Source organism: Oryx dammah, unplaced genomic scaffold (genome assembly GCF_014754425.2).
Source record: "Oryx dammah isolate SB20612 unplaced genomic scaffold, SCBI_Odam_1.1 HiC_scaffold_4, whole genome shotgun sequence".
In the NCBI taxonomy this organism is placed as follows: domain Eukaryota; kingdom Metazoa; phylum Chordata; class Mammalia; order Artiodactyla; family Bovidae; genus Oryx; species Oryx dammah.
Window position 1 is genome coordinate 12319984 of NW_024070188.1, and position 16265 is coordinate 12336248.

The 16265-nt window shown below is 39.3% G+C and overlaps 1 non-coding gene across 1 annotated transcript; it reads right to left on the bottom strand.

Annotated features, from left to right (window-relative positions):
• Positions 1-6676: 6676 nt before the first annotated feature.
• Positions 6677-6749, bottom strand: TRNAW-CCA. The gene has a single exon. It is a non-coding gene; the product is annotated as a tRNA-Trp (tRNA).
• Between the last annotated feature and the right edge of the window lie 9516 nt (positions 6750-16265).

The window sequence follows — 16265 nt, forward strand, 5'->3', positions numbered from 1 at the left end:
GGGTAGGGAGTGGATTAGGCTAAAAGGGTTACTGCTAAGCAAGTAACCTGGGAGCCTCATAGGAAGATTATGACTGTCAAATATGGTACATAAATTTGGTTCAGTTATACTCTAGGACATCTTAGAATTACAAAAGCTTTACTAGCCTAAACTTCTCTAAGGTAAAAGTAAACACCAACAGTCCTGGTTTCTAACTCATCATTAATTATAGCTAGTTCAAAAAGTATAAGGACCTGTAAGTGTAACTTAAGACTTGATGTCTTCCCCTCATTCACTTTCTAATTTACCCAAGCAAAGATTCAATTTAAATGTGAAAAATAATCTCAACATAACTTCATAACAAAGACATTTACAAAATCATTAATATTGCAAATATAAAAAACTGCATTATACTTACAGTTAATACAACTTTGGAAATGTTTTAAATGTTGTTACACTGCTCTTCTTTTTACTAGATAGGAGCCATTTGGTGCTATACTTCTGAAATCAAAAGACAAATATTCTATATTCAAGAGGAAAATCACAATGATTTTTTGTTTAAACGGCCTTTGATCCTTTCTTTAGAAAACCTGAGAGTATAAAATAAAAATCCCATTATCAAACACCTCAGAGATTGCTCTGTATCCTCCTGACAAACTACCACATAGGAGAAACAGAATTTGAAATTGTTTTGTCCTATTCTTTCTCAGATATAGATCACAAGGGCCCTTAGAAGACAGCAAGCAAAACCTTTTGGAAATTAAATTATTTGTTTTATTAAAGCAAATTTTACTGTGAATTGACAGATATCTTTAGCCACAAACTCTCACATAACACCTCACTGTTTATTTGTTTGAGAAGGAAAGTCGAGGTTTCACCTTCCTGGAAGCTAAACAGTACACAGCAGGAAAGTTGCTTTCTTTAGAACAACCATGACATAAAGTTTATAAGAAAGAATATTTTTCTAACGTTTAGTCCATGGTAGCAGAATTTATTCCGGCGTGGAATTGTGTTTATTTATTTTTAATGGTGTGTACTGCACTGCATCTGACTGCTCCTCCACCGGAAAGGTTTCTTTCTGTTCCTCACAGAGACACCACTTTCAAAAATGTAGCTGCTAGCCTGAAGCAGCTCAGAAGACAGTATGCAGAGTGGTGCTGCCATGAATGAGGCTCCCAGAAGTCCATGTACACGGGCCACTTTCACCCTAGAAGCTGGACTGTTTTAAGAATTTCGCTTAACATAGGCATTACCCAAAAGGACTTATTAAAAGATAAAAAATTGTCCAGAAGTTTTGGACAATCTAAACGGAAATTTCATGTGATTAATAGTACTCTTGCTGCTTACTGCTCCAAATTTGTCTTTAGCATTAGATATGGTCACAAAATCTAAAATAATGATAAAGGTGATGGTAGCAATGGGATCTATATTATGAACTAAGACGGTCCTGAGTGAATTTAATGGTAACCTACTTGGCTAGAAGCCAATGTCTGTGTGTGTGTGTACACATAAATGAGATCCGCAAATAAATATTGCTTAAGGACAAATTCTCATCTGGGTTTGTCCAATTTGTACCCCAATGACCTGACTGAAATGAACAGGTAGAATGTACTTAGACCAGATTTCTAGAAATGATGGTGACTCTTACTGTAAGACTATGAATAAGATCAAAGAAATCATTGAAAATGACAGATCCAAATTACAAAATCAAGAAAGTATAGTCTTACTGAATGATTTAAGAGCAAATATACCAAACAATTGCCTGAAAGCTATATAGTAGACTTCTAACATAAAGTTACTTCTCACAACAAATCTGATGAAAAAAAATTTACAGAATGTTGCTAAGTGAATAATATCTCTTCTGGTCCAAGTTGTATTACTATTTTCCAAGATTTGGCTAATCCTCATCTATGTAATCCATGAAATTGTAGCAAGACAGTCCCTGCTTTATATCAAGACTTCAGTTTCATTTCTGCTTTATGAACTTGTTCAAAGTTCACCTTAAGTACAGCTTTATCACTTGATTTTCAAGCTGTATCTAGCTTTCTCCTTTGGCCTCTGAAAAATACCAGTTTTTCTCTCCATGACCAGGGGCATTAACCCTCTTCTGTTCTCTGCCAGGATGTGGAAATGGGGAGGGTTGCATTCTACTTCTTTTGTCAGATTTCTGGGAAGGCCATTCAGAAATGTTAATGTTCTATGTTGATCTTTCGAATTACTATTACCCAAACACATCACATTGGGCCAAATAATAAATCCAAGAGAAATAGTGCTTTTGCCTAGAAGATTATGTGTGCTAAGTTGCTTGTATGACTCTCTGCAACCCTATGAACCATAGCCTGCCATGCTTCTCTGTCCAAGGGATTCTCCAGTCAAAAATACTGAAGTGGGTTGTCATGCCATCCTCCAAGTGATCTTCCTGACTCAGGGATTGAACCTGAGTCTCTTATGCTCCCTGCATTGGCAGGTGGGTTCTTTAACAGTAGTGCCACCTGAAGATTATGTCACACTGGCCATTTTTCATTTACCAAAACTTGATTACTTAAATGAGCTCAGCATTTGTATGTTAATGCAATATAGGCAAGCAGCAAAATGAAAGCTGGATTTGAAATGGCACATCTAAACTATTTTTCTCTGATAGCTCCAGATATGATTTTACAAAAGCCATTAATTAAGATTCATAGTTAAAACCATTGGTGGCATTTGTACAATTAATATAACAAAATGATGCTCAACCAAACTCTCCTGAGAGCACTTTTGATGCTAGTATATATTTCCTTTCCTTTTTTTTTTTTTTTTGCTTTTAGGAAGAGTGCAATGTTCAGGTTGGTCTTACTTTAAATAGCAATTATTTTCTAGGGAATATCCATTTAAAAAAAGAAGAATGTACTGGGTAGTATAAAAGAATATGTATTTGATGTTTTTTGTTAAGTGAAGCTTATTTTTATTACAGCTATAGTCACATCAATACGAAGAGAGCATGCTGCTAAGTTGCTTTAGTCATGTCCAACTCTGTGCGACCCCACAGACGGCAGCCCACCAGGCTCCCCCGTCCCTGGGATTCTCCAGGCAAGAACACTGGAGTGGGTTGCCATTTCCTTCTCCAATGCATGAAAGTGAAAAGTGAAAGTAAAGTCGCTCAGTCATGTCTGACTCTTAGTGACCCCATGGACTGCAGCCTACCAAGCTCCTCCATCCATGGGATTCTCCAGGCAAGAGTACTGGAGTGGGCGTGCCATTGCCTTCTCCAGAAGAGAGCATAGTAAGGTACATAATTCCAAAGTCTTTTGCCTACATGGCAATTGTTAGCCCATCAACTTCATCTATGAGTCACAGCAGGTCTATACCACCATTATTAAACTAATGTCTCACCTTATGAAGCAGGTCTAAAATTATTTCAAATATCTAAAAACAACTGGCTCCTACAAATCAATTTAATTTCCTGATCCAATTATAAATTTGTCACCAATAAACATACTTTCACTTCCAACAAAAACAAGTTTCCTGATAATACAAAAGAAAAACACATATAAATATATCTTTGCTGTAGCAATAACATTTTGGAGGGATGATAATTTTAAATGTATATAAACTGTAAAAATGTAATAAGAATAAATTAAATGATAAAATCAATTTAATAAATTTTAAAGTGTGAAAAATTTTAAATTGTATATATGTCGGCTAAAAACAGAAAGGTTGATGTGCAAGTTTGTTACACATAAGATAAAACTTTTTAAAAATTTTAAACCCTTGATTTGTGCTGTGGAAAACAGTTGTTATTGAGACTCCTGACAAGAAAACGATATAGTAAATATGACATCAACTCCCTATCTCAATCAGGGATTCTTTAGTAAGCAGCTATTCTGAGGAGAATAATAAATACATGCTTATTTACAATATAAACTAATCTTAACTAAATAAAGTTGAATAAGTTCAGTCAGTTCAGTAGCTCAGTTGTGTCCGACTCTTTGCAACTCCATGCACTTCAGCACGTCAGGCTTGCCTGTCCATCACCAACACTAGGAGCTTACTCAAACTCATGTCAATCAAGTTGGTGGTACAAACCAATCATTACATCCTCTGTTGTCCCCTTCTCCTCATGCCTTCATTCTTTCCCAGCACAGGGTCTTTTTAAATGAGTCAGTTCTTCATATCAGGTGGCCAAAGTATTGAAACTTTAGCTTCATCATCAGTCCTTCCAATGAATATTCAGGACTGATTTCCTGTAGGATAGACTGGTTGACCTCTTTGCAGTCCAAGGGACTCTCAAGAGTCTTCTCCAACACCACAGTTCAAAAGCATCAATTCTTCGGTGCTCAGCTTTCTTCACAGTCCAACTCTCATATCCATACACGACTACTGGAAAACCCATAGCCTTGACTAGATAGACCTTTGTTGGCAAAGTAATATCTCTGCTTTTTAATATGCTGTCTAGGTTGATTATTGCATCTATTAATTTCATGGCTGTAGTCACCATCTGCAGTGATTTTGGAGCCCAAGAAAATAAACTCTGTCACTGTTTCCATTGTTTTCCCATCTATTTCCCATGAAGTGTTGGGACCAGATGCCATGATCTTAGTTTTTTGAATATTGAGTTTCGAGCCAACTTTTTCATGCTCCTCTTTCACTTTCATCAAGAGGCTGTCTAGTTCCTCTTCGCTTTCTGCCATAAGGGTGGTGTCATCTGCATATTTGAGGTTTCTGATATTTCTCCTGGTAATCTTGATTCCAGCTTGTTCTTCATCCAGCCCTTCATTTGACATGATATACTCTGCGTAGAAGTTAAATAAGCAGGGTGACAATATACAACCTCAATGTACTCCTTTCCCGATTTGGAACCAGTCTGTTGTTACAAGTCCAGTTCTAACAGCTGCTTCTTGACCTGCATACAAATTTCTCAGGAGGCAGATGGTATTCCCATCTCTTGAAGAATTGTCTGCAATTTGTTGTGATACACACAGTCAAGGTTTTGGCATAGTCAATGAAGCAGAAATAGATATTTTTCTGGAGCTCCCTTGCTTTTTCAATGATCCAACAGATGTTAGGGATTTGAACTCTAGTTTCCTCTGCCTTTTCTAAATCCAGCTTCAACATCTGAAAGTTCATGGTTCACATACTGTTGAAGCCTGGCTTGAAAAACTTCGAGCATTACTTTGTTAGCACGTGAAACTGAAAGTCGCTCAGCTGTGTCCAACTCTTTGTGACCCCATGGACTATACAGCCCATGAAATTCTCCAGGCCAGAATACTGGAGTGGGTAGCCTTTCCCTTCTCCAGGGTTCTTCCCAACTCAGGGATTGAACCCAGGTCTCCCACATTGCAGGCTGATTCTTTACCAGCTGAGTCACAGGGAAGCCCAAGAATACAGGAGTGGGTACCCTATCCCTTTTCCAGCAGATCTTCCCAACCCAGGAATAGGACCTGGGTCTCCTGCATTGCAGGCAGATTCTTTACCAACTGAGCCATGAGGGAAGCCTGTGAGATGACTACAATTGTGTGGTAGTTTTAAAATTCTTTGTCATTGCCTTTCATTGGTATTGGAATGAAGACAACTTTTCCAGTCCTGTGGCCACTGCTGAGTTTTGCAGGCACTGCAGATGGTGACTGCAGCCATGAAATTAAAAGACGCTTACTCCTTGGAAGAAAAGTTATGACCAACCTAGATAGCATATTCAAAAGCAGAGACAGGGGCGATCCTAGGATGGTGGAGGAATAGGATGGGGAGACCACTTTCTCCCTCACAAATTCATCAAAAGAACATTTCAACGCTGAGTAAATTCCACAAAACAACTTCTGAATGCTGGCAGAGGACATCAGGCACCAGAAAAGCAGATCACTGTCTTCAAAAACAGGTAGGAAAAAATATAAAAGACGAAAAAGGAGACAAAGGAGGTAGGGAGCGAGCTCTGTCCCGGGAAGGGAATCTTAAGAAGAGAGGTTTCCAAACACCAGGAAACACTCACTGCCGAGTCTGTGGTGAGCCTTGGAAGCACAGGGGGCAACATAACAGGAAGGAAAAATAAATAATTAAAACCAACAGATTATGAGCCCAACAGTAACTGCCCCAGAGGAGAAGCAGCGCAGACGCCTGTATCTGCCACTAGCAAGTGGGGGCTGGGCAGGGAGGCGCAGGCTGCAGTGCTTTGTAAGATTCGGGTGGAACGCCCCACGGGTAACCAGAGTGAACTAACTTAGGCTAGCAAACCAGACTGTGGGATAGCTACCACGCAAAAAGCTCGAACATAAGACACCACCAGGACCACGCACAGAGCAAAGGACGGAACGGAAATAGCCAGCTGCAGACCATCCTCCTCGGTGACAGGCAGCCAGAGCTGTAAGAGCTGGAAGGGGGCAATCGCAGCCCAAGAGAGACATTACCTACCAAAATGCAAGCAGGCTTCTTTGCTAACTAAGACTTCTGGGGGTTCTGGACAGTCATCAGCCGCCAGAGAAGGGACGCCAGCGATACACCCAGAAATCTGAGCAGCAGAGATGGGAAAGGCGATAAGTCACAGTGACTGCACTCGCCAAACACCTGAGCTACTCGGACCTGAAGGTGAAGGTGAAGGTGAAGTCGTTCGTTCAGTCGTGTCCGACTCTTTGCAACCCCATGGACTGTAACCTACTAGGCTTCTCCGTCCATGGGATTCTCCAGGCAAGAATACTGGAGTGGATTGCCATTTCCTTCTCCAAGGGATCTTCCTGGCCCAGGAATCGAACCTGGGTCTCCCGCATTGGAGGCAGACGCTTTAACCTCTGAGCCACCAGGGAAGCCCAGGGCACGAAACTCAGGCCCAACCGAATCTGCGCCTCTGAGGGCTACCTGAGCACCAAGCCTGAGCGGCTTAGACCAGGGAGGTGCATGCAGCCTAGGGCCAGCCTCAGACGGTTCCCGGCAGAGCAACGTAGAGCCTGAGTGGTGTGCGCCCCGAGCAGGGGCAGGTCCAGAGGAGCTGAGACACTGCAAGCACATGCCACTGTTACTCGTTTGCAGCATCCTTCCCTCCCACAGCGCAACTGAACAAGTGAGCCTAAAAAAAAGTGTCCACCACCACCCCCCCATGACAGGGCAGAAATCAGACACTGAAGAGACCAGCAAACAGAAGAAGTTAAACAGAGGGAACCGCCTTGGAAGTAACCCCACACTGCCCACAACACCAGAGAAAGGGCTAGATATATCTTTACTATTTTTATGATCATTCTCTTTTTTTTGATATTGTTGTGTGATTGTTTTTTCTTTTCTTTTTCCTCTTCTTTTTTTTTAACCTTAAAAAATTTTTAAGTCCTCTATTTCTCCTTTAATTTTTATTTTTATAACCTACTATTACTTTTCAAAAAAAAAAAAGACCCTATTTTTAAAGCAAACGCCATATATACTCTTTTCATGGTTGTTGTTGTTTTTTAATAATTCTTGTGGCTTTGTTTGTTTGTTTTTTTTCTTTCTTCTCCTTCTTCTTTAATATTGTATTTTTGAAAATCCAGCCTCTACTCTAGATTTTTAATCTTTGCTTTTTGGTATTTGTGTCAATTTTGTACATTTAAAAACCCAATCTTCAGTATCCAATTTTACCTGAGAGCGAGATTACTGGCTTGACCACTCTCTTCTCCTTTGGACTCTCCTTTTTCTCCACCAGGTGGCCTCTGTCTCTTCCCTCCCCCTTCTCTTCTCTACCCAACTCTGTGAATCTCTGTGTGTTCCAGACAGTGGAGAACACTTAGGGAACTGGTTACTGGCTGGATCTGTCTCTCTCCTTTTCATTTCCCTCTTTTATCCTCCTGGCCACCTCTGTCTACTTCCTCCCTCTCCTCTTCCCTGTATAACTCCGTGAACACCTCTGAGCGGTCCAGACTATGGAGCGCACATAAGGAAGTGACTATTGACTAGCTTGCTCTCTCCTCTTTTGATTCCACCTCATCTCATTCCAGTCACGTCTAACTACCCTCTCCCTCTTCTCTTCTCCATGTAATTCAGTGAACCTCTCTTGGTGTCCCTCAGTGTGGAGAAACTTTTCATCTTTAACCTAGATGTTTTATCATCGGTGCTGTATAGATAGAGAAGTCTTGAGGCTACTGTAAAAATAAGACTGAAAACCAGAAGCAGGAGGCTTAAGTTCAAATCCTGAGAACATCAGAGAACTCCTGAATCCAGGGAACATTAACTGATAGAAGCTCATCAAACGCCTCCATACTGACACTGAAACCAAGCGCCACCCAAGGGCCGACAAGTTCCAGAGCAAGACATACCACGCAAATTCTCCAACACAGGAACACACCCCTGAGCTTCAATATACAGGCAGCTCAAAGTTACTCCAAAACCATTGATGTCTCATAACCCATTACTGGTCACTTCATTGCACTCCAGAGAGAAGAAATCCAGCTCCACCCACCAGAACTCCAACACAAGCCTCCCTAACCAAGAAACCTTGACAAGCCACTGATACAACCCCACCCACAGTGAGGAAACTCCATAATAAAGAGAACTCCACAAATTCCCAGAATATAGAAAGGCCACACCAAATGTAGCAATATAATCAAGATGAAGAGACAGAGGAATACCCAGCAGGTAAAGGAACAAGATAAACACCCACCAAACCAAACAAAGGAGGAAGAGATAGGGAATCTAACTGAGAAAGAATTCCAAATATTGATAGTGAAAAGGATACAAAATCTTGAAATCAAAATGGAATCACAGATAAATAGCCTGGAGACAAGGATTGAGAAGATGCAAGAAAGGTTTAACAAGGACCTAGAAGAAATAAAAAAGAGTCAATATATAATGAATAATGCAATAAATGAGGTCAGAAACACTCTGGAGGCAACAAATAGTAGAATAACGGAGCCAGAAGATAGGATTAGTGAAATAGAAGATAGAATGGTAGAAATAAATGAATTAGAGAGGAAAAAAGAAAAACAAATTAAAAGAAATGAGGACAATCTCAGAGACCTCCAGGACAATATGAAACGTTCCAACATTTGAATTATAGGAGTCCCAGAAGAAGAAGACAAAAACAAAGACCATGAGAAAATACTTGAGGAGATAATAGTTGAAAACTTCCCTAAAATGGGGAAGGTAATAATCATTCAAGTCCAAAAAACCCAAAGAGTTCCAAATAGGATGAACCCAAGGCGAAACACCCCAAGACACATATTAATCAAGTTAACAAAGATCAAACACAAAGAACAAATATTAAAAGCAGCAAGGGAAAAACAACAAATAACACACAAGGGGATTCCCATAAGGATAACAGCTGATCTTTCAATAGAAACTCTTCAGGCCAGGAGGGAATGGCAAGACATACTTAAAGTGATGAAAGTAAATAACCTACAACCCAGATTACTGTACCCAGCAAGGATCTCATTCAAATATGAAGGAGAAATCAAAAGCTTTACAGACAAGCAAAAGCTGAGAGAATTTAGCACCACCAAACGAGCTCTCTAACAAATGCTAAAGGATATTCTCTAGACAGGAAACACAAAAAGGGCATATAAACCTGAACCCAAAACAGTAAAGTAAATGACAACGGGATCATACTTATCAATAATTACCTTAAACGTAAATGGGTTGAATGCCCCAACCAAAAGGCAAAGACTGGCTGAATGGAAACAAAAACAAGATCATTGTATATGCTGCCTACAAGAGACCCACCTCAAAACAAGGGACACATAGAGACTGAAGGTAAAGGGCTGGAAAAAGATATTCCATGCAAATAGAGATGAAAAGAAAGCAGGAGTAGCAATACTCATATCCGATAAAATAGACTTTAAAACAAAGGCTGTGAAAAGAGACAAAGAAGGCCACTCCATAATGATCAAAGGATCAATCTAAGAAGAAGACATAACAATTATAAATATATATGCACCCAACATAGGAGCATTGCAATATGTAAGACAAATGCTAACAAGTATGAAAGGGGAAATTAACAGTAACACAATAATAGTGGGAGACTTTAATACCCCACTCACACCAATGGACAGATCAACTAAACAGAAAATTAAGAAAGAAATGCAAACTTTAAATGATACAATAGACCAGTTAGACCTAATTGATATCTATAGGACATTTCACCCCAAAACAATGAATTTCACCTTTTTCTCAAGTGCACATGGAACCTTCTCCAGGATAGATCACAACCTGGGCCATAAATCTAAACTTGATAAATTCAAAAAAATCGAAATCATTCCAAGCATCTTTTCTGACCATAATGCATTAAGATTAGATCTCAATTACAGGAGAAAAACTATTAAAAATTCCAACATATGGAGGCTGAACAACATGCTTCTGAATAACCAACAAATCATAGAAGAAATCAAAAAAGAAATCAAAATATGCATAGAAACAAATGAAAATGGAAACACAACAACACAAAACCTGTGGGACACTATAAAAGCAGTGCTAAGAGGAAAGTTCATAGCAATACAGGCATACCTCAAGAAACAAGAAAAAAGTCAAATAAATAACCTAACTCTACACCTAAAGCAACTAGAAAAGGAAGAACTGGAGAATGCCAGAGTTAGTAGAAGGAAAGAAATCTTAAAAATTAGGGCAGAAATAAATGCAAAAGAAACAAAAGAGACCATAGCAAAAATCAACAAAGCCAAAAGCTGGTTCTTTGAAAGGATAAATAAAAAGGACAAACCATTAGCCAGACTCATCAAGAAACAAAGAGAGAAAAATCAAATCAATAAAATTAGAAATGAAAATGGAGAGATCACAACAGACAACACAGAAATACAAAGGATCATAAGAGACTACTATCAGCAATTATATGCCAATGAAATGGACAACGTGAAAGAAATGGACAAATTCTTAGAAAAGTACAACTTTCCAAAACTGAACCAGGAAGAAATAGAAAATCTTAACAGACCCATCACAAGCATGGAAATTGAAACTGTAATCAGAAATCTTCCAGCAAACAAAAGCCCGGGTCCAGACGGCTTCACAGCTGAATTCTACCAAAAATTTCGAGAAGAGCTAACATCTGTCCTACTCAAACTCTTCCAGAAAATTGCAGAGGAAGGTAAACTTCCAAACTCATTCTATGAGGCCACCATCACCCTAATACCAAAACCTGACAAAGATGCCACACACACACACAAAAAAAAACTACAGGCCAATATCACTGATGAACATAGATGCAAAAATCCTCAACAAAATTCTAGCAATCAGAATCCAACAACACATTAAAAAGATCATACACCATGACCAAGTGGGCTTTATCCCAGGGATGCAAGGATTCTTCAATATCTGCAAATCAATCAATGTAATTCACCACATTAACAAATTGAAAAATAAAAGCCATATGATTATCTCAATAGATGCAGAGAAGGCCTTTGACAAAATTCAACATCCATTTATGATAAAAAACTCTCCAGAAAGCAGGAATAGAAGGAACATACCTCAACATAATAAAATCTATATATGACAAACCCACAGCAAACATTATCCTCAATGGTGACAAACTGAAAGCATTTCCCCTAAAGTCAGGAACAAGACAAGGGTGCCCACTTTCACCACTACCACTCAACATAGTTCTAGAAGTTTTGGCCACAGCAATCAGAGCAGAAAAAGAAATAAAAGGAATCCAAATTAGAAAAGAAGAAGTAAAACTCTCACTGTTTGCAGATGACATGATCCTCTACATAGAAAACCCTAAAGACTCCACCAGAAAATTACTAGAGCTAATCAATGAATATAGTAAAGTTGCAGGATATAAAATCAACACACAGAAATCCCTTGCATTCCTATACACTAATAATGAAAAGTAGAAAAAGAAATTAAGGAAACAATTCCATTCACCATTGCAACGAAAAGAATAAAATACTTAGGAATACATCTACCTAAAGAAACTAAAGACCTATATATAGAAAACTATAAAACACTGATGAAAGAAATCAAAGAGGACACTAATAGATGGAGAAATATACCATGTTCATGGATCAGAAGAATCAATATAGTGAAAATGAGTATACTACCCAAAGCAATTTACAGATTCAATGCAATCCCTATCAAGCTACCAGCGGTATTTTTCACAGAACTAGAACAAATCATTTCAAGATTTGTATGGTAATACAAAAAAACCTCGAATAGCCAAAGCAATCTTGAGAAAGAAGAATGGAACTGGAAGAATCAACTTGCCTGACTTCAGGCTCTACTACAAAGCCACAGTCATCAAGACAGTATGGTACTGGCACAAAGACAGAAATATAGATCAATGGAACAAAATAGAAAGCCCAGAGATAAGTCGAACACCTATGGACACCTATTCTTCGACAAAGGAGGCAAGAATATACAATGTAGTAAAGACAATCTCTTTAACAAGTGGTGCTGGGAAAACTGGTCAACCACTTGTAAAAGAATGAAACTAGATCACTTTCTAACACCATACACAAAAATTAACTCAAAATGGATTAAAAATCTAAATGTAAGACCAGAAACTATAAAACTCCTAGAGAAGAACATAGGCAAAACCCTCTCTGACATAAATCACAGCAGGATCCTCTATGACCCACCTCCCAGAATACTGGAAATAAAAGTAAAAATAAACAAATGGGATCTAATTAAAATTAAAAGCTTCTGCACAACAAAGGAAGCTATAATCAAGGTGAAAAGACAGCCTTCTGAATGGGAGAAAACAATAGCAAATGAAGCAACTGACAAACAACTAATCTCAAAAATATACAAGCAACTTATGCAGCTCAATTCCAGAAAAATAAACGACCCAATCAAAAAATGGGCCAAAGAACTAAATAGACAGTTCTCTAAAGAAGACATACAGATGGCTAACAAACACATGAAAAGATGCTCAACATCACTCATTATCAGAGAAATGCAAATCCAAACCACAATGAGGTACCATTTCACACCAGTCAGAATGGCTGCGATCCAAAAGTCTACAAGTAATAAATGCTGGAGAGGGTATGGAGAAAAGGGAACCCTCTTAGACTGTTGGTGGGAATGCAAACTAGTACATCCACTATGGGGAACAGTGTGGAGATTCCTTAAAAAATTGCAAATAGAACTGCCATATGACCCAGCAATCCCACTGCTGGGCATACACACTGAGGAAACCAGAATTGAAAGAGACACATGTACCCCAATGTTCATCGCAGCACTATTTATAATAGCCAGGACATGGAAACAACCTAGATGTCCATCAGCAGATGAATGGATAAGAAAGCTGTGGTACATATACACAATGGAGAATTACTCAGCCATTAAAAAGAATACATTTGAATCAGTTCTAATGAGGTGGATGAAACTGGAGCCGATTATACAGGGTGAAGTAAGCCAGAAAGAAAAACACCAATACAGTATACTAACACATATATATGGAATTTAGAAAGATGGTAATGATAACCCTGTATGCGAGACAGCAAAAGAGACACAGATGTATAGAATGGTCTTTTGGACTCTGAGGGAGAGGGAGAGGGTGGGATGATTTGGGAGAATGGCACTGAAACATGTATACTATCATGTAAGAAACGAATCGCCAGTCTACGTTCAATGCAGGATACAGGATGCTTGGGGCTGGTGCACGGGGATGATCCAGAGAGATGATATGGGTTGGAAGGTGGGAGGGGGGTTCAGGATTGGGAACTCATGTACACCCGTGGCAGATTCATGTCAAAGTATGGCAAAACCAATACAGTATTGTAAAGTAAAATAAAGTAAAAATTAAAAAAACAAAAAGCAGAGACATTACTTTGCCAACTAACGTCCATCTAGTCAAGGCTATGGTTTTTCCTGTGGTCATGTATGGATGTGAGAGTTGGACTGTGAACAAGGCTGAGCACCAAAGAGTTGATGCTTTTGAACTGTGGTGTTGGAGAAGACTCTTGAGAGTCCCTTGGACTGCAAGGAGATCCAACCAGTCCATTCTGAAGGAGATCAGCCCTGATTTCTTTGGAAGGAATGATGCTAAAGCTGAAACTCCAGTGCTTTGGCCACCTCATGCAAAGAGTTGACTCATTGGAAAAGACTCTGATGCTGGGAGGGATTGGAGGCAGGAGGAGAAGGGGACGACAGAGGATGAGATGGCTGGATGGCATCACTGACTCCATGGACGTGAGTCTGAGTGAACTCCGGGAGTTATGATGGACAGGGAGGCCTGGCGTGCTGCAATTCATGGGGTCGCAAAGAGTTGGACACGACTGAGTGACTGAACTGAGTGCAGCACTTTCACAGCATCATCTTTTAGGATTTGAAATAGTTCAGCTGGAATTCCATCAAGTCCATAGTGATGCTTCCTAAGGCCTACTTGACTTCTCATCCCAGGATGTCTGGCTCTAGGTGAGTGAACACACCATTGTGGTTATCTGGGTCATGTGATTTTTTTGTATAGTTTTCTCTGTATTGTTACTACCTCTTCTTAGTATCTTTGCTTCTGTTAGGCCCATAACATTTCTGTCTCTAATTGTGTCCATCTTTGCATGAAATGTTCCTTTGGTATCTCTAATTTTCATGAAGAGATCTCTAGACTTTCCCATTCTATTGTTTTCCTCTATTTCTTTGTGCTCATCACTGAGGAAAGCTTTCTTATCTCTCATTGCTATTCTTTGGAAGTCTGAATTCAAATGGATGTATCTTTCCTTTTCTCCTTTGCCTTTTGCTTCTCTTCTTTTCTCAGCTATTTGTAAGGTAGCTCAAACCTCCTCAGACAACCATTTTTCCTTTTTTAATTTAGTTTTCTTGCACATGGTCTTGATCACTGCCTCCTGTACAATGTCACGAACCTCCATCCATAGTTCTTCATGCACTTTGTCTATCAGATCGAATCCCCTGAATCTATTTTTCACTTCCACTGTATAATCAAAAGGGCTTTGATTTAGGTCATACCTAAATGATATAATAATTTCCCCTACTTTCTCAATTTAAGTCTAAATTTGGCAATAAGGAGTTCATGATCTGAGACACAGTTAGCTCCCAGTCTTGTTTTTGCTGACTATATAGAGCTTCTCCATCTTTGGTTGCAAAGAATATAATCAATCTGATTTTGGTATTGGCCATCTGGTGATGTCCATGTGTAGAATCTTCTCTTGTGTTGTTGGAAGAGGGTGTTTGCTATGACCAGTGCGTTCTTTTAGTAAAATTCTGTTAGCCTTTGACCTGCTTTGCTTGTATTCCAAGGCCAAATTTGCCTGTTACTCCAAGTATCTGACTTCCTACTTTTGCATTCCAGTCCCCTATGAGGAAAAGGACATCTTTTTTTGTGTGTTAGTTCTAGAAGGTCTTGTAGGTCTTCACAGAACCATTCAACTTCAGCTTATTCAGCATTACTAGTCGGGGCATGGACTTGGATTTTTGTGATATTGAATGCTTTGTCTTGGAAATGAACAGAGATCATTCTGTCATTTTTGAGATTGTATTCAAGTACTGCATTTTGAACTCTTTTGTTGACTATGAGGGCTACTCCATTTCTTCTAAGGGATTCTTGCCCTCTGTAGATATAATGATCATCTGAGTTAAATTCACCCATTCCAGTCCATTTTAGTTTACTATTCCTCCAAGCCAGGCTTCAGCAATACGTGAATCGTGAACTCCCTGATGTTCAAGCTGGTTTTAGAAAAGGCAGAGGAACCAGAGATCAAATTGCCAACATCCACTGGATTGTGGAAAAAGTAAGAGAGTTCCAGAAAAACATCTATTTCTGCTTTATTGACTATGCCAAAGCCTCTGACTGTGTGGATCACAATTAACTGTGGAAAATTCTGAAAGAGATGGAAATATCATACCACCTGCCTGACCTGCTTCTTGAGAAACCTATATGCAGGTCAGGAAGCAACAGTTAGAACTGGACATGGAACAACAGATTGGTTCCAAATAGGAAAAGGAGTACGTCAAGTCTGTATATTGTCACCCTGCTTATTTAACTTCTATGCAGAGTACATCATGAGAAATGCTGGGCTGGAAGAAGCACAAGCTGGAGTCAAGACTGCCAGGAGAAATATCAATATCCTCAGATATACAGATGACACCATCCTTATGGCAGAAAGTGAATAGGAACTAAAAAGCCTCTTGATGAAAGTAAAAGAGGAGAGTGAAAAAGTTGGCCTAAAGCTCAACATTCGGAAAACTAAGATCATGGTATCCGGTCCCAATTCTTCATGGGAAATAGATGGGGAAACAGTGGAAACAATGTCAGACTTCATTTTTGGGGGGGCTGCAAATCACTGCAGATGGTGATTGCAACCATGAAATTAAAAGATGCTTACTCCTTGGAAGAAAAGTTATGTCCAACCTAGATAGCATATTGAAAAGCAGAGATATTACTTTGCTAACAAACATCC